This window comes from Bufo gargarizans, chromosome 9 (genome assembly GCF_014858855.1).
Source record: "Bufo gargarizans isolate SCDJY-AF-19 chromosome 9, ASM1485885v1, whole genome shotgun sequence".
Classification (NCBI taxonomy): domain Eukaryota; kingdom Metazoa; phylum Chordata; class Amphibia; order Anura; family Bufonidae; genus Bufo; species Bufo gargarizans.
Window position 1 is genome coordinate 119,655,896 of NC_058088.1, and position 23,042 is coordinate 119,678,937.

Below are 23,042 nucleotides of genomic sequence, written 5' to 3' on the forward strand. Positions count from 1 at the left end.
CTGAGATCTGACACCTGATGGGCCCGATCATAAAAATGTCAGGCAACAGTAGTTTTGCCTCATTTTTTTTCACCTCCACTGTATCCACCTTCACTGTGTAGCTTTAATGCATTTATATGATTGATCATTTTCATGTTTTAGTGTAATTTATGGCTATGTATTTTGTATTTTCCATGGCAATGTATTTTGTATAAAGGATATGGTTTGTATTTATGTATCAGCTGTTGTTGCTATAAATGCCCCTACCTCCCCCACTATTTGCACGCATGAGTAAGGGGGTGTGTTCTCCCGAAACGTCGCGTGGAGGGAAGAAGGTGTGAATGATGTCTGTCTTAGCATCCCTCATGGTGTACCATTTTATACTGTAATAAATTAAAGGGTTTCTACCACTTTGATTTCACATAATTAGGTGTCAGAAACTAGCGATCCGCTAGTGTCTGCTCTGCCAAACAATCCTGCTATAATAGCTTTTGGGGCAGCCATTTACCTAAAAAAATAACTTATATTAATATGCTAATGGCCCTCTAGGTGCTATGGGGGCGTCATTAGCACCTAGAGGATCGGTCTACCGTCACAAGATGCCGCCGCCCATCTCCTCCGGAATGCAATCAAACAGACACTTCACTGCGCATGCGCCGTGCGCGGCTGTATTCGGCGCATGCGCAGTGAATGTCCGACCGCTTCCCTGCTCAGACATCTCCACTGCGCCTGCGCCGATGACGTCACAGTGCTCCATCGGCGCAGGCGCAGGAGATGGGCGGGCTGGAGGGACGCGCTGGGCGGCGGCATCTTATGACGGTAGACCGATCCTCTAGGTGCTAATGACGCCCCCATAGCACCTAGAGGGTCATTAGCATATTAATATAAGTTCTTTTTTTAGGTAAACGGCTGCCCCAAAAGCTATTATAGCAGGATTGTTTGGCAGAGCAGACACTAGCGGATCGCTAGTGTCTGACACCTAATTATGTGAAATCAAAATGGTAGAAACCCTTTAAAGAAATAAAAAGAAGCAAAAGGTTTTGTACCAGCAACTTGTGAGTATGACTTCCATTGCTCACTCACATACAATATTGGCACAATGAGGTAAAAGAACACACAAGTCTGCATGTTTCAAAGACTGTCTGCTAGGTTGAGCAGAGCTCCTGGTGTGGACTTGCATTTGCTACAGGTGGCTTAAGTGCTTCATATTACACATGAAATGGCACAAATAATTCTCCAATCAAAACTTGTTTAATATGTAACACCTGTACATTTGACACTTTATGGGCCAGTTTGTAAAAGACCCCTCTAGGGTAGATGCCTTGTTGGATCTGGTAATTTCTAATAATGCAGAGCTTGTTGGGAAAGTCACTGTGCATAAAACACTTGGTAACAGTGACCACAATATAGTTATATTTCCCCTAAACTGTAAAACACAAACTCTGTCTGAAAGAGCAAAAACACCTAAAGGATCTTTTATCATTTAGGTTTTTATGCCAGTTTTAAGTCAGACTTTTCTTTGTGTGCCTCCCCCAAATTTATAGTACTATATCTAGCATTAGTGCAATGTGGTTTACACCTTTAGGTGTAAAAGTAGACCAGAGGGTTGCCTGGCATGGTTTGCAACTTTTAAATGAGCCATAATCGAGGACTAATCTCACTTTTAGCTCTTAGACCTCTTTCACACGGGCATCCCAGATTTGCTCCGGATGCGTCGCGTGTGCATTGCGGGAAACCTGCACGAGTGCGCACGCAATTTCAGTCAGTTTTGACTGTGATTGCGTTGCGTTGTTCAGTTTTTATTGCTTGGGTGCAATGTGTTTTGCACACGTATGATAAAAAACTGAATGTGGTACCCAGACCCGAACCCGGACTTCTTCACTGAAGTTCGGATTTGGGTTAGGTGTTCTGTAGATTTTGTTATTTTCCCTTATAACATAGTTATAAGGGAAAATAATAGCATTCTTAATACAGAATGCTTAGTAAAATGTCGATTGAAAGGTAAAAAAAAATAAAAATAACTCACTTAATCCACTTGTTCGCGCAGCCGACATTGTCTTCTTTCTTCTTCTTTTAGGCAAAAAGGTCCTGCTGAATGAAGATAGAAGATCCTTCTATCTTTTTTTTGCGACTTCACCTCCCAAAAATGAGATAAAAATCAACCAGAAAGCCACATGTACCCCAAAATGGTGGCAATAAAACTACAGCTTGCCTTGCACAAAATAAGCCCTCATGCAGCTCATTCAACAAAAAATTGAAAAAGTTATTGCTTTTAAAAACTATGACAGAAAATTCCATGTTTATAAATCCAGATGCCGCTCCTTCCCTTCCTGTCCCTGGCGTATCCCCAAATACCAGTTTACGACCACAATTGGGGTGTTACTGTATTCAGGAAAAAGTGGGTAAACTTGTGGGGGGGGGGGGGATATTCTCCTGTTATCTTTTGTGAAAATGAAAGTTTGGACCTAAAGCAAAAATAAATTTTCACACCCATGCATTAAAAATTCTATGAAGCAGCGGTTGAGTGAAGTGCTCGCTACACTCCTTAAAAATTACTTGGCTGGTGCAGTTAACAAAATGTGCTCACTTTTTGAATGTTTACACTGTGGGGTTATCTCAGGGCCTCTTCAAATGCATGGTGCCCAAAAACCATTCCAGCAAAATGTGTCCTCCAAAAACCATATGGCACTCCTTGCCTTCTGTGCCCTGCCGTGTTCCCAAACAACGGTATTAGGGCTACATAAGGGGTGATTCAGCAAACTGAAGAATCAAGGTAATAAATATTGAGGTTCGTTTTGTTGTTAACCCTTGATGTGCTCCAGGAAAAAAAATTGATTAAAATAGAAAATCTGCAAAAAAAAGTGACATTTTGAAATTTCACCTCTATTTTGCTTTAATTCCTGTGGAATCTACAACAGTAAAAAAACATTTCTAAAACCAGTTTTAAATAGTTTGAGGGGTGTAATTTATAAAAATGGGGTAATTTATGGGTTGGTTCTATTATATAAGCCCCACAAAGTGACTTCAGAACTGAACTGGTCCTTAAAAAAGTTGACTTTGGAAATTTTCTTAAAAATTTAAAAAATTGCTTAAGGCCGATTTTTATTTTTAAATTCTAAACATTCTAGTGTGCTAAAAAAAATAAAACTACATTACTAAAATGATGCCAACATAAAGTAGACATATCGGGAATGGTAATTATTAAATATTTTATGAGGCATCACTATGCGTCTTAAAAGCAGAGTGAATTTTTTCACATTTTTGTTAACTTTTGGATTTTTTTTATAAATAAAGGTTAAACATATTGACTCAAATTTACCATGAAGTTTTTAACATGAAGTACAATGTGTCACGAGAAAACAATCTCTGAATGTCTTGGATAAGTAAAAGTGTTCCAAAGTTATTACCACGTAAAGTGATTAAAAAAATTAGGCCTGGTCAGGAAGGAAGTAAATGGCCCGCTTTGGAAGTTGTTAATGCCGTTAGATGCCATGATTAAGTAAGATCGCTCGTGCTTACCTGCATCCTCTGTGGCCAATGAGAATGCCGGTAATTGAATTCAATATGTTAGAAATTACCAATTCTGTACAAATCGCCTAAAAGACCCACGAGGGTTCAGAATAAAAATGGATTTTGTAGGCTCAAATACGAGCTTCAAAATCATGAAAAAAAACTATATAAAAAAATAAAAAATATTTCCATAGAATAAAAAAATAAATACATAAATAACCCAAAAAATAGAAACATCATGGGCATCACTGCGTCTGAAAACGCCCGTACTATTTAAATCTAAAAATATTTTTCCATTACGGCGAATGACGTAATGGAAAAAAGGGTAAAAATGAACAATTTGACATTTATCACTTCTCTTACCCAAAACAATGTACTGCTGTATTGGCACGGCGTTACGCAGAAGGGTGGAAGATGGCGAGATCCCAACCAAGCTGCGTTGGCTCGTGGGGTCGGCAGTGCTTATGGCGTCAAGTGGAGTGCTTGGAGTCCTCGGGAAGCACTAGGAGCATCCCTCAATGGAGGTACCCAGTCGGGGTGCCAAGACATCCGTTACAGTGGTGGCAGCAGTGGGATTGCGTCCTAGTGCGAGGAGAAGCAGCTTGGAGACACCGTTAACGTGTGCAGTATATTGAGGACAACGTTAATATCCGTACAGCGACCCTGGATACAGCAGAATGGAATCGGCTAGTCTTCGGACAGCGTTCCATGACTAGGAGGAGGAGGCAGCTGCGGACTACAGAGATGCAGGCAGAAAGGAAGTGCCCTGGAAAATGCACAGTGGCGGCGAGGTGAGAGTCTCCCCAGTTATGAGCAGCGACTACAGAAGTGTGTGGCGATGCGGATGGGTCTCTTGGGAGAGCAGCCCCTGGACGAGTGGGTAACAGAGCTCCAGAGCCTGGTATGTGAAGAGATTTGGCTAGAGGATGCTTACCGGGCCCTAAGGTGGCATGTCATTCAACATAACCCCTGGACGGCCGAGCACGACTTACCCGAAGGGAAGGATTATGATGGACCTTGGTTACTATGGGAGGCCTTGGAGGAGGACATTGATCTTGGCAGCACGGAGGAGTCTAGGTTTTGGGACATTTACGACTACTGGCTGGGCATGCATGTTTATGCTGACGGATAGGAGGTGAGCAAAGACATGACCCACCTGGTAACAAGGGAGTGGGAGCTGGAGCAGACCTACCAACACCTGCACAGCTCTGTTCAGCCCCAACCTACCCGACAAGCAGAGCCAGATCTGCCATCCTACAACTGGGAAGACTGGACAGCGATACCCCCTTCTTCCCTACCAGCTCCCAAAGTAGGGAACTTCATCGACTGGTTCTAGAAAGACCTCCCAATGGCAGGTAGAGATTGGACCAAAGTCTCTCCACCAGGGATGCTGGGCAGCCGGCCCAGATCCATAACTACAGCCAACGTTACCCAGAGTCCAGGCAGTTGGTCTGACTCCCCAGTGGCAGCTTACCTTACAGGGAAAGATGACAACTGGTCTCTCTCCCCAGTTGCAGAAAGTATTTCAGGGAGAGGAGATTGTTGTTCCCTCGTCCCAGCAGCTGCAGGAGGTTAATCCCCAAACAGCATTAACGGGAGTCAAGACAGTCGGTCTTACTCCCCAGTGGCAGTGTTTTGTAAAGGGAAAAGAGACAACCAGTCTCTCTCCCCAGCGGCAGTGTGTCCTACAGGGAGTGGATACTCCTGGTCCCATGCCTCAGCGGCCGTGTACATTACAGGTCCCCCTCTCCAGCAGCAGCTGCTCAACCGAGTTCTGGGGTAGTGGAGGAGATGTTAATACCCACTGACCCCCTTCCAGCAGAAGAGCTGGCATCTGGGCAGAGCGCAGCCGGCCTCTGCCCTCCCCTATCCTCTTGTCCAGAGCCTGACTCCCACAGACTACCCCAGTGGAAGAGCTGGCATCTGGGCAGGACAACAAGGACAGGAGAAGCAACAGAAGACTTGGAGTAGCGGTTTAATACCAGGGGTCTGAGGAGAGACACATGATTGGAATTGGAAATGTAGAGAGATGTCAGCAGACAGCGCTTGTAACAGGCATGGCTGACTTGAGAAATAATCTCGAAAAGGTCTTAGAAATCAAGGAGCAAATTTGAAAGATGACCTCTTGAGGTGAATATTTTCTGAAGACAACCAGACCTTGTCACCAGGGGGAGAATTGTGGGGCATTTCTTTGTCTCTTATCTTCCTTTTTCTTAATGGATATTGCGGATTGAGAAAGAGCAGCCTCAGTCTCCCGCAAGATCTGGAAAAAGTCCCTGATTGTGGCATCCACAGTTGGCACATAAGGTTCAGGCACCTGAAGATGTTGACCATAAACAATAACGAAAGGAGACTTGTCAGTAGATTCATTGGACTGATAAGGGCAGAATTCAGCCCATGGGAGCAGAGAAACCCAGTTGTCTTGCTTAGCAGAAACAAAGAAGTATAGATAGTTCTCAAGAACCTGGTTAATTCTTTCTACCTGCCCGTGGATGATATGCAGATGAGAAATCCAATTTTACTTGCAACAACTTGCAGAGGAAACTCCAGAATTTAGAGGTGAATCATAGTCCCCTATCAGAAACAATGGGTTTAGGAAGACTGTGCTGATGGAAAATGTGCTAAAAAATAAGTGCGACAGTTGTCTAGCAGTTGGTAATTCAGGTAAAGGGACAAAATGTGCCATCTTAGAGAAGCAATCTAGAAATAAACTGTCCAACCTGGACCCAATACCCCAGTGTCACGAGGGTATCGAGAACCACGCCTGACTCCGTTATACCCGGGGTCAGGAAGTCGCAGCGGTTGGCTGCACGCTCTATTTAAGATAGGGCTGTTTTCCTTATGGTAGCTTTCTGGGTTTGCTTTGCAAACCCTTTTGGCTCACTCAGGGATCCGTAGCTCCTTCTCCTCAGCTGTTCCTTGTCCAGCACTCCCAAACCTCCTTATATTCCTCTCTCACACTTCTCTGGTTGCCAGAGATAGAGCTTCCTGCCTGGACATCTATCCTGACCCACTGGAGCTGTGTTGCTGCGTTCTCTGACTGCTGATTCAGAACGCTACCCTCCGGATCCCTGTTGGACCTTTGTGGACAGTTGTTGTCGTCCACCTGGGTGTTTGTGTTTGTCTGTGTTTGTCTGTCCTCTCCCTGGTGTTTCCCTCTTAGTGCAGTGGTGAGGACTAGCGATCCCACCGGCCCGTTCACTATCTAGGGCTCATTTCAGGGAAAGCCAGGGTTTAGGCACGTGATCGCGGCACGGGTGAGGAACCCGTCTAGGGACGTCAGGGCAGTCAGGTGCCAGCCGCAAGGTGAGTTAGGGGTCACCACCTTTCCCTCTCCCTTAGGCAGGGCTTTCCCTGTTTTCCTCCCTGTGTGTGACACCGGTCATTACATTATCTCTGGCCCTTATTTTGTGTAGGTAAAAAAAATAAAAAAATAAAAATATATATATATATATATTTATATATATATATTTTTTTTTTACCTACTTAGAATCCAGTTTGGATCAAATTGCTGCTCTGTCCAAACAATTTCATGGCCTGTCTTTGGAGGTGGTAGGATTGAAGGCGTCGGTCCTCCAGAAACAGCAGCAATTACAACTGACCGCAAGCCCAGCGGTTGCTACTGGTAACCAGGTTGTTGCGGAACCCAAGGTCCCTCTCCCTGACAGATTTTCTGGGGGAAGGGACAAGTTTTTGGCATTCCGTGAGGCCTGTAAGTTATATTTTAAACTGCGCCCTCACTCCTCTGGTAATGAAGATCAGCGGGTGGGGGTTGTTATTTCCCTGCTGCAGGGGGACCCGCAGTCCTGGGCGTTCTCTTTACCTACTGATTCCCAGGCTCTTCGGTCAGTGGATGAGTTTTTCGGGGCCTTGGGTCTCATATATGACGACCCTGACCGAGTAGCACTGGCTGAATCAAGATTACGGAGACTCTTACAAGGAGAACGGCCGGTAGAGGAGTATTGCTCTGAATTCCGTAGGTGGGCTACGGATACCCAATGGAACGACCCGGCTCTCAGGAGTCAGTTCTGCTCTGGGTTATCCGAAAGGGTTAAGGATGCGCTTGCATTATATGAGACCCCCTTTTCCCTTGATGCGGTTATGTCCCTTTCTATCCGTATAGAGAGACGCCTTAGGGACAGGTTGAAAGAACCTGAGAAATTGGTAACTCCTCTCAAGCAGCAGTTAGTCTGTACGGACTTAGACGAGCCTATGCAGCTAGGAGGAACTACTCGTCAGGTCCGTCCTCCTGAGGCTCGCCGTAGGCGTGGGGTTTGTTTTTTTTTGTGGGGAGAGGGGTCATTTCATTAATGTCTGTCCTTCTTTCCTCAGAAACAAAAGACCGTCGGAAAAACTACTAACCCCAGGCTGTGTGGAGGATGTCAGCCGGGGGGTATACGTCTCCTCCATACGTACATCGCAATTTGTGTTGCCAGCGGTTATTGTTTTTAGTGATAAGACGGAGACTATTTCTTTCTTTTTAGACAGTGGAGCAGGGGTAAATTTGATAGATGCCCATTTTGCCCGCACTTTGGGTTTGTCTCTCTGTACGTTACAGAGACCCATTCCCATATTTGCTATTGATTCTGCTCCCCTGTCTCAGAGAAACCTCACCCACATTGTTCATAATATACACCTTCGGGTAGGGGACCACCATAACGAGATGCTTTCAGGTTATGTTCTGGAGGGGCTTCCCACTCCGGTGGTGCTGGGTCTTCCCTGGTTGGTAGCGCACAATCCAGTAGTGGATTGGCAGGCCAGGGAGATATTGGAGTGGAGTGAGCAGTGCAGAGAAAATTGCTTAAATAGCAATTGCTTAGTTGCCTCCATAACTACCCTACCTACATTTATTTTGGATTTTGAGGATGTTTTTTCCGAAAAGGGTTGTCAGAAGTTACCACCTCATCGTCCCTATGATTGCCCGGTTAACCTTATTCCAGGCGCAAAATTACCCAAGACCAGGTTATATAATCTTTTGGGTCCAGAGAGACAAGCCATGAAAGATTATATCTCCGAGAGCTTGGCTAAGGGACACATCAGGCCCTCTTCTTCACCCGTGGCTGCAGGATTTTTCTTCGTTAAAAAGAAAGATGGGGGCCTGCGTCCTTGCTTAGATTTTCGCGAATTAAATCGGATAACCATCCGAGACCCATACCCTCTTCCTCTCATTCCTGACCTGTTTAATCAGATTGCGGGTGCTAGGTGGTTCTCCAAACTTGATCTGATTCGTATTAAGGAGGGGGATGAGTGGAAGACAGCGTTTAACACCCCTGAGGGGCATTATGAAAATCTAGTTATGCCTTTCGGTCTGTCCAATGCTCCTGCCGTCTTTCAACATTTCGTTAATGACATTTTTAGTCATCTAATCGGCAGGTTTGTGGTAATATACCTAGATGATATTTTAATTTATTCGTCTGATCTGAGAACACATGAGGAGCATGTCAGACAAGTACTGCAGGTCCTACGGACGAATGAATTATATGCTAAGATTGAAAAATGTGTCTTCGCCGTTCAGGAAATACAATTTCTGGGTTATTTTTTATCTGCTTCAGGTTTCCGTATGGATCCTAGGAAGGTCCAGGCAATTTTAGATTGGGATCTTCCTGAGAACCTCAAAGCACTACAACGGTTCTTGGGCTTCGCAAATTTCTATAGGAAATTCATTAAAAATTATTCACTTATTGTAAAACCGCTTACTGACATGACTAGGAAGGGGACTGATTTTTCGAAATGGTCTGACGCCGCTAAAGTTGCTTTTTCCTCTCTAAAAGAGAAGTTTACCTCAGCACCTGTACTAGTCCAACCTGATGTCTCTCAGCCTTTTATTGTTGAAGTCGATGCGTCAGAGGTGGGAGTGGGGGCGGTGCTGTCTCAGGGTCCGTCTCCTGGCAAATGAGGTAAACGCCGACAGGTTAGTTCGGGTTTTTCATGCCTCTCATCCTGAGAGACCTGGTCCTGAGTGTCCGGAGGCCCCTCGTAGATAGGGTGGTACTGTCACGAGGGTATCGAGAACCACGCCTGACTCAGTTATACCCGGGACGCTCTATTTAAGATAGGGCTGTTTTCCTTATGGTAGCTTTCTGGGTTTGCTTTGCAAACCCTTTTGGCTCACTCAGGGATCCGTAGCTCCTTCTCCTCAGCTGTTCCTTGTCCAGCACTCCCAAACCTCCTTATATTCCTCTCTCACACTTCTCTGGTTGCCAGAGATAGAGCTTCCTGCCTGGACATCTATCCTGACCCACTGGAGCTGTGTTGCTGCGTTCTCTGACTGCTGATTCAGAACGCTACCCTCCGGATCCCTGTTGGACCTTTGTGGACAGTTGTTGTCGTCCACCTGGGTGTTTGTGTTTGTCTGTGTTTGTCTGTCCTCTCCCTGGTGTTTCCCTCTTAGTGCAGTGGTGAGGACTAGCGATCCCACCGGCCCGTTCACTATCTAGGGCTCATTTCAGGGAAAGCCAGGGTTTAGGCACGTGATCGCGGCACGGGTGAGGAACCCGTCTAGGGACGTCAGGGCAGTCAGGTGCCAGCCGCAAGGTGAGTTAGGGGTCACCACCTTTCCCTCTCCCTTAAGCAGGGCTTTCCCTGTTTTCCTCCCTGTGTGTGACACCGGTCATTACACCCAGAGAAGAATATTTTCTGACTACGTAAGGGAACATAAGTCTTTCCTGGAGGAATATTTTTAATTTGTACTGGAGCAATGGAGATGCAAGTCAGTTCTATAATATGTTAAAAAGGTTCCCCCTGATCAGTGAATTCAAAGGATCTAGATAGGGCACCTGGTTTCACATTCTTGTCTGGAGGACGGAAAAGCAACTAGTAATTAAAACAGGCAAAAAACAAGGGCCAACGTGTCTGATGAAGATTAAGTCTAAGCTGATTGCAAATATGTCAAGTTTTTTTTATGTGTATAAATAATGGGATGATTGGCACCCTCCAGCAAATGATGCCACTCTGTCAAGGCTAGCTTGATGGCCACCAAATCCAATGGAGTAGTTGTGCTCAGGGAAAACCTTTTAGAAATAGCCACAAGTGACCATTTTACCTGTGGAGGTTTTCTGTGCAAGATCCATCCACCTCTAAGAAGAACTGTTTAGACATGTCAGGATGATGGAGTGCTGAAGCTCTGGCACCAGTTTGAATGTTAGAAAAGTAGATTCGGCCTCGGCAGTCCATATTTTGGGATTCATTCTTCTCTTGGTCAGGGCATAGATAGGCGCTGTCAGAGTGGAGAAATAAGGAGTGAAATTCTTGTAATAGTTTTAAACCCCAGAAAATGCTGTAAAGCCCAATGCAATGGGTTGAGGCCAATTCAAGACTGCTGATATTTTTTCTGGATCCTTCTGTATACCCTGGTCGGATATGATGTACCATAAAAATAGAAGGGACATTTTCTCAAACATACAATCAATTCTTTCTTAACCACTGGAACACCATGCGTACTTGCTTGTGATGGCTAGAAAAATTTGGAGAATAAATGAGGATGTCATCTAAATAACAATTACACAGGTGTACAGGAGGTCTTGGAAAATGTTGTTCACAAACTCCTGAAAGACTGCCGGTGCATTGGGGAGCCAAAAGGGCATGACCCAGTACTCATAATGACCATGCCTCGTATTAAAGGTGGTCTTCCACTCTGATCCGTATCAAATTGTAAGCACCTGTGAGATTAGAGTTAAGGGATATCGACAGTAAACTTGTTCAACCCCTGATAATCAATGCAGGGTTGGAGGGATCCATCTTTCTTTTTTACAAAGAAAAACCCCTGCTCTAGCAGAGATGAGAAGGGTCTCTTTTTAATGTATCCAGACATGGCTTGGGCCTCAGGCACCAACAAGGGATAGACACGACCTCTAAGGGGAGTAGTTCCTGGAACAAGATAAATAGGGAATGGTTGCTGACTAGAGATGAGCGAATAGAAGTGGACGAAGTGGAATTCGATCCGAATTTCAGGAAAAGTTTGATTTGCACCAAATCCGAATTTCCTCATTATTCAAGATAACTAATCACATTTTTTCCTAAAATGGCTGCTGCATATGTGAGGACCTGGAGCAAAGAACTCTGAGAACGAGGTATCATCCACAATGCCAGGCATGCAGCCAATCAGCAGCCAGCCAGCCCCTGTGATGTGACAGCCCTATAATTAGCCTCAGCCATCTTGGATTCTGCCATTTTCCAGTGTACTTAGTGCAGGAAGAGACGTCAGCAGAGATAGTGCTAGGAAACATTTCATTGTGCTGAAAAAACTTTTACAAGTTCATGGAAAAATTATTCAAAGTGTAGGGAAAGGATAGGGAGGAATCATTTACACTATAAAGGGAGAACAGGGTACAATAGGAGTGTACAACCTGGGAAATAGGAGCAATTCTATTACAGCTTGCTGCACTAATTGGGGTCCAAATTGCACTTATACTGCTACTTTCAGGTTGTTTGCACTAGATGATACATTAGTAATTACAGCAAACCTTGCTTGTTATTGGGGTGCAAGTGCTGTGTGATACAGCCATTTACAGGGTATATTAATAGGAAAGATAAGTACATCCTATTAGCCACTACCAGAAAAAATTACCGGCACTAACTGTTAGTATATGATCTTGCTATGATTCATTGCCACATTTCACAGTAAGATTATATACTAACAGCAAATACCAGTCCTCTTTTCCTGTTATCTACATGGGACGCCTGCCTCGGGACACATGCACCGCCACTCTGTTTCCCGCAGTGCCGATCGATACAAGGTGTGCTGTCCCATTGAAATGAATGGGTCCGCATCCGGACACGGAAACAAACAACGTTGGTGTGCAAGACGCTGACAGTTCAATCTAGTACAATACATAATGTTTTGTACTGAATAGAAACAGGGATCAAACCTTGAAAATGTGAAGTCCCACAGTGGGACAAATATAAAAAGAAAATGAAAAAGATGAAAAAAAGTGTTTTTTTATAATGAAAAAAAATTAAAGTTTCAAATAAAAAAAAGCGTCCTCTTCCCAAAATAAAGTAAAGAAATTGTAAAAAAAAAATAGGGAAAAAAAGAAAAGTAGACATATTAGGTATCACCGTGTCCATATCGACCGGCTCTATAAAAATATCACATAACTTAACCCCTCAGGTGAACACAGTAAAAATAAAAAAACTAATAAAAACTGTGCTAAAAAATGAAGCGATCAAAAAGGCGTATGTCCCCCAGAATAGTACCAATCAAACCGTCACCTCCTCCCGCAAAAAATAAAAACACTATGGCTCAGACTATGGAGACACTAAAACATGATTTTTTTTGTTTTTTAAAAATGCAGATGAACACCGTAAAAAAGATAAAATAAAAATTATGTAAAAAAAATCCATTTTTTGTCACCTTAGGCTACTTTCACACTTGCGCTTGATCGGATCCGATCATATTAATGCAGACGGAGGCTCCGTTCAGTACGGATCCGTCTGAATTAATAACTTAGAAAAATTTCTAAGTGCGAAAGTAGCCTGAGCGGATCCGTTCAGACTTTCAATGTAAAGTCAATGGGGGACAGATCCGCTTGAAGATTGAGCCATATGGTGTCATCTTCAAGCAGATCCGTTCCCATTGACTTACATTGTAAGTCTGGACGGATCCGCACGCCTCCGCACGGCCAGGCGGACAGCTGAACGCTGCAAGCAGCGTTCAGCTGTCCGCCTGGCCGTGCGGAGGCGATCGGAGCGGAGGCTGAACGCCGCCAGACTGATGCAGTCTGAGCGGATCCGCATCCATTCAGACTGCATCAGGGCTGGACGGAAGCGTTCTGCTCCGCTCGTGAGCTCCTTCAAACGGAGCTCACGAGCAGACAGCAGAACGCAAGTGTGAAAGTAGCCTTACATCACAAAAAGTGTAATAGCAAGCGATCAAAAAGTCATATGTGCCCAAAAATAGTGCCAATCAAACCGTCATCTCATCCTACAAAAATGATACCCTACTAAGAAAATCGCCCAAAAAATAAAAAAAACTATGGCTCTTAGACTATGGGGACACTAAAACATATATTTTTTTTCAAAAATTATATTATTGTGTAAAATTAAATAAATAAAAAAGTATACATGTTAGGCATTGCCACATCTGTATCGACCGACTCTATAAAAATATCACATGACCTAACCCCTCAGGTGAACATTGTCAAAAAATAAATAAATAAAAGTGCTAAAAAAACTTTTTTTCGTTACCTTACATCACTAAAAGTGCAACACCAAGTGATCAAAAAGGCGTATGCCCCCAAAATAGTACCACTCAAACTGTCACCTCATCCCACAAAAAATAAGCCCCTACATAGTCGCCCAAAAAAATAAAAATAAAACTATGGCTTTCAGAATATGGAGACACAAAAAATATTTTTTTTCAAAAATGCTTTATTATGTAAAACTGAAACAAACAATTTCATATTTGGTATTGTCGCGTCCATAACAACCTGCTCTAAAAAAATACCACATGATCTAACCTGATGAACATTGTAAATAACAAAAAATAAAAACTGTGCCAAAACAGCTATTTTTTGTTACCTTGCCTTACAAAAAGTGTAATATGGAGCAACCAGAAATCATATGTGCCGTTCAAATGTGACATGGCAATTTAAAATTATCCCAGTAAAATCTGCCTTCCAAAAATGATATGGCGTTTCTTTCCTTCTGCGCCCTGCCGTGTGCCCGTATAGCAGTTTCCAACCACATAAGGGGTATCTCTGTAAACTACAGAATTAGGGCAATAAATAGTGAGTTTTGTTTGGCTGTTAACCCTTGCTTTGTAACTGAAAAAAATGTATTAAAATGGAAAATATGCCAAAAAAGTAAAATTCTAAAATTTCATCTACATTTTCCTTTAATTCTTGTGGAACACCTAAAGGGTTAACAAAGTTTGTAAAATAAGTTTTGAAATACCTTGCGGGGTGTAAGTTCTAAAATGGGGTAATTTATGGGTGGTTTCTAATATGTAAGCCCCACAAAGTGACTTCATAAATGAACTGGTTCTGAAAAAATTTGATTTTGGAAATTTTCTTAAAAAATTTAAGATTTGCTTTTAACGTCCCCCAAAAAAATATAATTTTCAAAATGATCCAAACATGAAGTAGACATATGGGGAATGTAAAGTAATAACTATTTTTGGAGGTTTTGCTATCTATTAAAAATTTAGAATTTTTGGTAAATTTTGTATTTTTTTAAAATAAAAATGAAATATTTTGACTCAATGTTGCCACTGTCATGAAGTGCAATATGTGACGAGAAAACAATCTCAGAATGGCCTAGATAGGTAAAAGTGTTTTAAAGTTATCACCACATCAAGTGACACATGATTTGCAAAATTAGGCTGCGTCCTGAAGGTGAAAAAGGGGTTAATAGGAAAGATACATATGTCCTCCTAGCTGTTCTGCATTGATTTAACTTTTTGGGGGGGAATGTATTAATAGAAAAAAAGGGAAAAATAGATGTCATAATTGATAGATGTCATAATTGCTGTTCAGAGGTGAAGTTACATTGTACTACAGCCATTTATGGGGTATATTAATATGAAAGATACATACGTCCCATTTGCTGTTCTGCGGTGAACTGTGATTGTTATATTTCTTTTTTTGGGGTGTATTAATAGGAAAAATCATGTCATATAATTGCCATTCTGCATTGATTTTACATTGTTTTACTTTTTTATGGGGGTGTATTAATAGAATTATTATTATTTTTATATATATATATATATATATATATATATATATGTCATAATTGCTGTTCAGCTGTGAAGTTACATTGTACTAAAGACATTTACGGGGTGTATTAAAAGAAAATATACTTACGTCCCACTAGCCGTTCTGCCCTGAATTGTGATTGTTATATTACTTTTTTTGGGGTGTATTAATAGGAAAAAGATTAAGAAAAAAGATTAAGATTAATTGCCATTCTGCGGTGAAGTTACATTGTACTACAGCCACTTACGGGGTGTGTTGAAGGGAAATAAACCTACTTCCTATTATATGTTCTGTGGTGAATTGTGCTTATTTTTTTTGGGGGGGGGGGTGGGTGTTTTTTAACCCGAAAAAATATATATGTCTTAATTGCCATTCAGCGGTGAAGTTACATTGTACTACAGCCATTTATTTGGTGTATTAAAAGAAAATATACGTACGTTCCATTAGCCGTTCTGCAGTGAATTGTGATTGTTATTTTTTTTTGGGGGGGGGGATTATTAATCAGAAAAAATATGTCTTAATTGCCGTTCTGCGGTGAAGTTACATTGTACTAAAGCTACTTAAGGGGTGTATTAAAAGGAAATATACGTATGTTCCATTAGCTTTTCTGCGGTGAATTGTGATTGTTAAATTTCTTTTTTTGGGGTGTATTAATGGGGAAAAAGAATACGTCTTAATTACCGTTCTTTGGTGAAGTTACATTGTACTACAGCCATTTACGGGGTGTATTGAAGTGAAATAAACCTTCTTCCTATTATCTGTTCTGCAGTGAATTGTGATTGTAAATTTTTTCTTGGGGGGTATATTCATCGGAAAAAATATATGTCTTAATTGCTGTTCTATGGTGAAGTTACATTGTACTACAGCCTTTTTTGGGGGGTGTTATTTTAATTTAATTATTTTATTATACAGTATGCCAGACAGACAGGTGACAGGCCCTTCAAAGGAAGCGGGCAGTGACCAAAATGTTTCTGTCGCAGGCAGCAGAAGAAGGCAGAGGGTGACAGCAGGAGTCGCAGTGAGAGGCCTGAGCTCCCGGTGTCATCTAGCGGTCATGTCTTGACCAGCAACCCAGCAGTGCTTGAATGGTTTGCCTTTGTCGCAAATTACTTCAGACACCCCCAGCCAAGAGTCCCCAACTGTGCTCAACCTGCCTCTGTCATTTTCTGTTCCCTTAGCGCGAGAAGTATTATATGCCGTAGGCTTAGCTCCACTGTTCAGCGAGGACGAGCTACTAGAGGACATTCAGCAGCTACTGCCCAGCCAAGATCTGGAGGATACATCCGCCGCTTCCCTTAGTAGGCAGGAAAGTAGTGATGATGAGAGTCGCCTAGGAGCAGGTGTTGTGAGCGATCAGGTTTCTGGCCCTGAGACCATTGAGGGGGACATCAGTGACGTGCAGACAGTAGTGGATGATGATGATGTAGCCGATCGCACATGGGAGCCTGGATGAAGAAGGGGCTTCATCATCATCAGGAGAAGAGGGTGACAGCTTGCGCGTGAGACATTATAAGAAAGAAAAAAAGGAGAAAGTTATTCCAATCCTTTGGGGATCATAAAATCCCAAAAGGGGATGAAATCTGATGTGCGCCGACAGCGGTGGGATGGTCAGTAATAGGGAAGAAGAGAGGAAGGAAAAGGAAGGCAGTTCAAAAAGAGTGTTTGATGCTATCAGAACACCTAGAGATCAGTGATTATAGAGGTGCAAGGAAAACATGATGTCTGCTGAGTGGGTATCACTAGCTAACTCTATCTTCTTGCGGCAAAAGAGGGGTGATGAGCGCCAAACTTTTAGTAACATGTGGAATGATTCTTGAATATCTATATTATCGGCAGTAAGAACTACTCCAGGAACCAGTAGATGGGAGGGGGTTCCGGTGTAAAATACGCATAGGAGTAGTAACAGTGAATAGATCAAATAGGTGAAAGACACCCAAAAGGTGTAGATTAGAAAGTGAATATGAACGAAAAATTATGTGTAGAAAAAAAGGGTCAATAAGATCAAATAATAAAAATCAATGCTGATAAAATCAATGGTCATAACAACAATAGTCAAGAAAGTAAAAAAAAAAAAAAAATTAACGAATATACGTGCACTCACTTCACTGGGAGGTAGTCACATAACATCTGTGACGTAGAACCCCCCCTGGCCAGGATCGCATGTAGATTAGCAGTGATGGATGGCAGCACACGTCAAAGGCTTCAGATCAAACACTTTATTACATCAATAATGGCTCAACGCGTTTTGGGGACCAGTATTCCCCTTCCTCAGGAGCAGGTGCAAAGTACAAATGTTAAATGCCCACATTTACACACATATATATATATATATATATATACATATAATATCAGGAGAACTGTTTCTGGGTAAAAACACCACCTCTAGTGCCAGAACCGGAAGTGTCCTGATGTCACATCCACCCTGCTGTGAAATGCACAATGCACTCCACAGTGGCCGGAAGTATCTGAATACTTGAAGCGCTCAACAAATGGAACGCACATTGCGCTCCACCATGATGAAGGAATTATCGCGGTACTTGGAGGGAGCACACCAGACAAGTTATGCGTTCCGATAAAGGGTAGGGGAGCAAGTAGGGAAAATTTATGTATATAAAAGTGCAGAGGGAACTAATATCACTTAAAATCAGAAGGATATACCATACAATTACATAATATAAATGAAAGGATATACATTCAACAAAATATATGTGCAAATATAAATGTACATAAAAAACTATATTCTTAAGACATACACTGTATATAGAAAATATAAAAAGTGTGTGTGTGTGTGTATATATATATATATATATATATCTATATATATATATATAGATATATATCTATATATATATATACAGGTCCTTCTCCAAAATTTAGCATATTGTGATAAAGTTCATTATTTTCTGTAATGTACTGATAAACATTAGACTTTCATATATTTTAGATTCATTACACACAACTGAAGCCTTTTATTGTTTTAATATTGATGATTTTGGCATACAGCTCATGAAAACCCAAATTTCCTATCTCAAAAAATTAGCATATTTCATCCGACCAATAAAAGAAAAATGTTTTTAATACAAAAAAAGTCAACCTTCAAATAATTATGTTCAGCAGTCAGGTTGGCAGTCTTACCCATGATTGCGGTTTTGAGTAATGAACCAGGCTGGGAGTTTTTAAAAGCCTCAGGAATCTTTTGCAGGTGTTTAGAGTTAATTAGTTGATTCGGATGATTAGGTTAATAGCTTGTTTAGAGAACCTTTTCATGATATGCTAATTTTTTTAGATAGGAATTTGGGGTTTTCATGAGCTGTATGCCAAAATCGTCAATATTAAAACAATAAAAGGCTTGAACTACTTCAGTTGTGTGTAATGAATCTAAAATATATGAAAGTCTAATGTTTATCAGTACATTACAGAAAATAATGAACTTTATCACAATATGCTATTTTTTTTAGAAGGACCTGTATATATATATGAAAAAGGCAGAACTCCAAAAATAAAATTAAAAAAATATTTTAATTTACCTCAGTGGCAATGGCGACGTTTCGGCTCTGTGTCCGAGCCTTTCTCAAGCTTGTTGAGGGATTGACTAGTCCCAGCGGGCTGTGCACTCATCATTATCTTGAGGCTGTGCTGCCCTGTTTTTCATTATATATACAGTACAGACCAAAGGTTTGGACACACCTTCTCATTCAAAGAGTTTTCTTTATTTTCATGACTATGAAAATTGGAGATTCACACTGAAGGCATCAAAACTATGAATTAACACATGTGGAATTATATACTTATCAAAAAAAGTATGAAACAACTGAAAATATGTCATATTCTAGGTTCTTCAAAGTAGCCACCTTTTGCTTTGATTACTGCTTTGCACACTCTTGGCATTCTCTTGATGAGCTTCAAGAGGTAGTCACCTGAAATGGTTTTCACTTCATATGTGTGCCCTGTCAGGTTTATAAGTGGGATTTCTTGCCTTATAAATGGGGTTGGGACCATCAGTTGCATTGTGGAGAAGTCAGGTGAATACACAGCTGATAGTCCTACTGAATAGACCGTTAGAATTTGTATTATGGCAAGAAAAAAACAGCTAAGTAAAGAAAAACGAGTGGCCATCATTACTTTAGGAAATGAGGGTCAGTCAGTCCGAAAAATTGGGAAAACTTTGAAAGTGTCCCCAAGTGCAGTCACAAAAACCATCAAGCGCTACAAAGAAACTGGCTCACATGCGGACCACCCCAGGAAAGGAAGACCAAGAGTCACCTCTGCTGCGGAGGATAAGTTCATCCGAGTCACCAGCCTCAGAAATCGCAGGTTAACAGCAGCTCAGATTAGAGACCAGGTCAATGCCACACAGAGTTCTAGCAGCAGACACATCTCTCAAACAACTGTTAAGAGGAGACTGTGTGAATCAGGCCTTCATGGTAGAATATCTGCTAGGAAACAACTGATAAGGACAGGCAACAAGCAGAAGAGACTTGTTTGGGCTAAAGAACACAAGGAATGGACATTAGACCAGTGGAAATTTGTGCTTTGGTCTGATGAGTCTAAATTTGAGATCTTTGGTTCCAACCACTGTGTCTTTGTGCGACGCAGAAAAGGTGAACTGATAGACTCTACATGCCTGGTTCCCACGTGAAGCAAGGAGGAGGAGGTGTGATGGTGTGGGAGTGCTTTGCTGGTGACACTGTTAGGGATTTATTCAAAATTGAAGGCATACTGAACCAACATGGCTACCACAGCATCTTGCAGCGGCATGCTATTCCATCCGGTTTGCATTTAGTTGGACCAGCATTTATTTTTCAACAGGACAATGACCCCAAACACACCTCCAGGCTGTGTAAGGTCTATTTGACCATGAAGGAGAGTGATGGGGTGCTGCGCCATATGACCTGGCCTCCACAGTCACCGGACCTGAACCCAATCAAGATGGTTTGGGGTGAGCTGGACCGCAGAGTGAAGGCAAAAGGGCCAACAAGTGCTAAGCATCTCTGGGAACTCCTTCAAGACTGTTGGAAGACCATTTCAGGTAACTACCTCTTGAAGCTCATGAAGAGAATGCCAAGAGTGTGCAAAGCAGTAATCAAAGCAAAAGGTGGCTAGAATATGACATATTTTCAGTTGTTTCATACTTTTTTGATAAGAAAACTAAAGAAAACTCTTTGAATGAGAAGGTGTGTCCAAACTTTTGGTCTGTACTGTACATATATATAGTATGTGTGTATATATATATGTTGAGAGTCTATATTCTGTATGTTTTTGCAAATTATGATAAATGCATAGAGAACTGATAATAAACTATATATAAGATACTGATGGTCATATGATTATCAGTGGTATAGAGTGATATGTACATATATCAATGGAGCTGTTCATAAGATATATATTTGATACTAGTGATCAAATGCATAGAGAATTCATAAAATAAAAAAACTAGTGATCATATAGTTATCAATAGTTAAAAATGATATGTACATATATCATAAATATAAAATGATATGTACATATATCAGGGATATAAAATGGTGTGCATGTATATCGAAGAAGCTGGTCATAGTATGTATATTTCATACTAGTGAACTAGTGTCCACTATATTAATATGAAGATTAATGGTCAAAGGGCAATGGTCAAATTCCATCTGTTTTCATTGAGTCCTTTCACAAATACTGAAAGGTCCTCATAATTCCCATCCCATACCAGTATGATATCATCAATATATCTTTTGTAGAGTTTTATTCTAGGATGTACTAAGAGGCCCATTTTAACTTCAAATGACCCCATGAATAGGTTTGCGTACGATGAGGCAAATTTTGTCCCTATCGCAGTCCCTTTTTCTTGGCGGTAAATTTTATCTTGAAACATAAAATAATTTTGATTTAGAATGAAATTGATGGATTGTAGAATGAAGGAACCTTGTGTTTAGGCATATCAGGATCAGAGGCTAAGACGTCTTCTATGGCCCTCAAACCCAGAAAGTGAAGGATGTCGCTATACAAGGATGACACGTCTAAATTTACCCAATTATAGGTCTCTTCCCACTGGAAAGTTTGCAAAATGTTCAAAAGGTGGGAAGTATCCTTAAGGTAGGATGGTAGTTTTACAACATAATTTTGTAATCTGCCATCAATGTATTCAGAAAGATTTGTGGTAAGGGAACCAATACCAGAAATGATAGGTCTACCGGGAGAATTTATGAGTGACTTGTGGATTTTTGGTAGACAGTAAAATCTAGCCGTTCAAGGGTGGGGTATCATGAGATAAGTTCTCACTCTTTTGTCGATAACCCCCGTGCTATAGCCTTCATCTAAAGGTTGGTACAATTCTTTCTTATATTCCTGAGTAGGATTGAATGTCAGGAGGTTGTAATATTCCTGATCTGACAGAATGCAGAGGGATTCTGAAACATAATAGCTGGTGTCCATACAGGGCCGTCTTTACCAAGGGGCAAAAGGGGCAGCTGTCCCGGGCCCAGTTGCTCCTGGGGGGCCCAAGGCAGCTGCCTCTTGAGCCCTGCTAGCCACTGCCCCGGGTGTCAGGCTGTCAGCTATGCCTGCCGACACTCCAGCCAGCGTACTGTGTCTGTGACAGCTGTGATCTAGGACCTTAATGACATCATCACCATGTGACCAGTAACCTAGCAATATTACTGGTCACATGGCTATGAGGTCATCACAGGTCCTAGCAGGAGTGTTGCTGCAGGAGAAGTTTGCCTTATCTGTGAAGCTTTATTTTGTGAAGATTACATCAGAAAAAGGTGACAGGGGCTGTTATGCTAATATACTGTAAACTACTGTATAGTGGGATGCTGTATACTGTGTGGGGACCTGTATACTGTGTGGGACTGTATACTGTGTGGGACTGTATACTGTGGGGGACCTGTATACTGTGGGGGAGGGCTGTATACTGTGGGGGGCCTGTATACTGTGGGGGGAGGGCTGTATACTGTGGGGGGCCTGTATACTGTGTGGGGGACTGTATACTGTGGGGGGCTGTATACTGTGGGGGGGCTGTATACTGTGGGGGGGGGGCTGTATACTGTGGGGGGGCCTGTATACTGTGGGGGGACCTGTATACTGTGGGGGACCTGTATACTGTGGGGGGCCTGTATACTGTGGGGGGCTCTATACTGTGTGGGGGGGCTCTATACTGCGTGGGGGGGCTCTATACTGCGTGGGGGGGCTATATACTGTGGGGGGCCTGTATAGTGTGGGGGGCCTGTATAGTCTGTGGGGGCTGTATACTGTGGGGGGCTGTATACTGTGGGGGGCTGTATACTGTGGGAGCCTGTATACTGTGGGGGGCCTGTATAGTGTGGGGTCTGTATACTGTGGGTGCTGTATAGTGTGGAGTGCTATACTGCTGTACTGTATAGTGTGGGGGGCTGTATCGTGTATAGTTTGGGGTGCTGTATACAGTGAGGTGCTATACTGCTCTACTGTATACTGTGAGGTGTTGTATACTGTGGGGTGCTGTATACTGTGGGCTGCTATACTGCTCTACTATATACTGTGGGGTACTGTATAGTGTGGGCTGCTATACTGTGTGGTGCTGTATACTATAGGGTGCTATACTGCATACTGTGGGGTGCCGGGGTGCACTGTAACACTAGGGTGAGCCGAGCCCTGGTCTCCTTCCTGCAGAGCGGTGCCCACTTCCAGCCTGAGCCCAGAGCACTGATCCTGAGCCGATGGAGTCTTCAGAACTGGAAGTATTTACAGTCATTCACTGTACTCTACCAGGTGTGTGGATTTTTTGTGTGTGTGTTGTGGTGGAGGACGTGATTGCTTGCTAGGGTGTGGGAAGGCGGGATCCAGGGGGCCCAAGTAAATTTTTGACCAGGGTCCAATCAATATTAAAGA